At 43.9% G+C, this 1,273-nt stretch overlaps 1 non-coding gene across 1 annotated transcript; it reads right to left on the bottom strand.

The window, feature by feature from the left end:
• Nucleotides 1-847: 847 nt before the first annotated feature.
• Nucleotides 848-954, bottom strand: LOC111911605 (small nucleolar RNA R71). Its single transcript, XR_002856924.1, has one exon. It is a non-coding gene; the product is annotated as a small nucleolar RNA R71 (small nucleolar RNA).
• Between the last annotated feature and the right edge of the window lie 319 nt (nt 955-1,273).

Here is a 1,273-nt window from a genome sequence, read left to right as displayed (position 1 = left end):
TCCTTCTTATGGAGTAAAATCCACAAAAAGTTAATTTTTCAGCAAAATAAAATTTTCTGTCAGTCACAGAGTCCACGATGTGGCATAATACCTGCCACGACGTGGAGAGTTAAAAAACTAGATTTTTAGTTTGTAGTTGGTTTTTTCTTATTTTAGTTCTGTTTTACGTTTTTAGTTTAGCAAGTTGCAGGAGTTCATGACCAGAAGCTCAAACACACACTTGGTGCCACCACTTGAAGATCCCGAGTCTGCACTTCACAAGAAAAAGACGCCCTTACAAGAATTGAAGTCAGTTTTTTCTAGGAAGGCGGGAAAGAAGAAAGGAGAGTCAAGTTCATCCACGAGGCACAAGAGCAATCTTGAGCATTTGGATCATACGCCCGTCCAAACCGAGTCCAAAAGCGATACCGAGCCGGAATTTGAAGAACACACCAGCGAACCTGAGAACGAGCCAAGGAACGAGATGGCAGCAATTGAAGAAATGTCCATGGGAGCTTACAAGAAGCGGATCCGAGAAGATGTGGGTCCCGGTTTAGTCCAACCCGCAATACCTGCCACTGCCACATTCGAACTGAAGGGACACATATTGACTGCACTGAAGGACATCCCATTTTTCGGGAAAGATCATGAGGATGCTTTTAAGCATCTAGATGATGTCAACGACATTGCGGATTACTTCAATGTCCCAAATGTCAACAGAAACACAGTCTTGCTTAGGATGCTTCCCATCACTTTCAAAGGAGCTGCTAAGGAGTGGTTAAAAGTACTCCCACCGGGTACAATCACCACTTGGGCTTAAATACGTGAGCAATTCCTAGACCAGTTTTGCCTGCCATCCAAGATAGCCAAACTCAAGAAGGCAATATCCAACTTTGAGCAACAGCCGGGGGAGTCATTATACGAAGCATGGGAGTAGTACAAGGGCTTGCTCAGAAATTGCTATCAGCATGATCTAAATATGCAGCAAGAGATGTCAATCTTTTATGATGGGGTCAACGTGATGACAAGACAACTCCTTGATTCTCAAGGACCTTTGACAAAGAAAAATCCAAGGGAGGTCAAAGAGCTAATTGAAGAATTTGCGAAGCACTCTCGCGAATACCACAACCTGAGGCAAGATGGAATCAAAGGCGGTGGAGGGGCCCAAATTGAAGAAATAGCAGTTGTGATGGCCATGCTAAATAATATGGATCGAAGGATAACACAAATGGACCAGTCAATACATGCCATGAGAGTGGGTTGCGAGAGATGTAGTGGTCCACACTTGACCAAA

The sequence above is a fragment of the Lactuca sativa genome, chromosome 3, assembly GCF_002870075.4.
Source record: "Lactuca sativa cultivar Salinas chromosome 3, Lsat_Salinas_v11, whole genome shotgun sequence".
Taxonomy (NCBI): Eukaryota; Viridiplantae; Streptophyta; class Magnoliopsida; order Asterales; family Asteraceae; genus Lactuca; species Lactuca sativa.
Note: the sequence above shows the minus strand (reverse complement) of the source record. Positions and strands in the feature narration are given on the sequence as shown.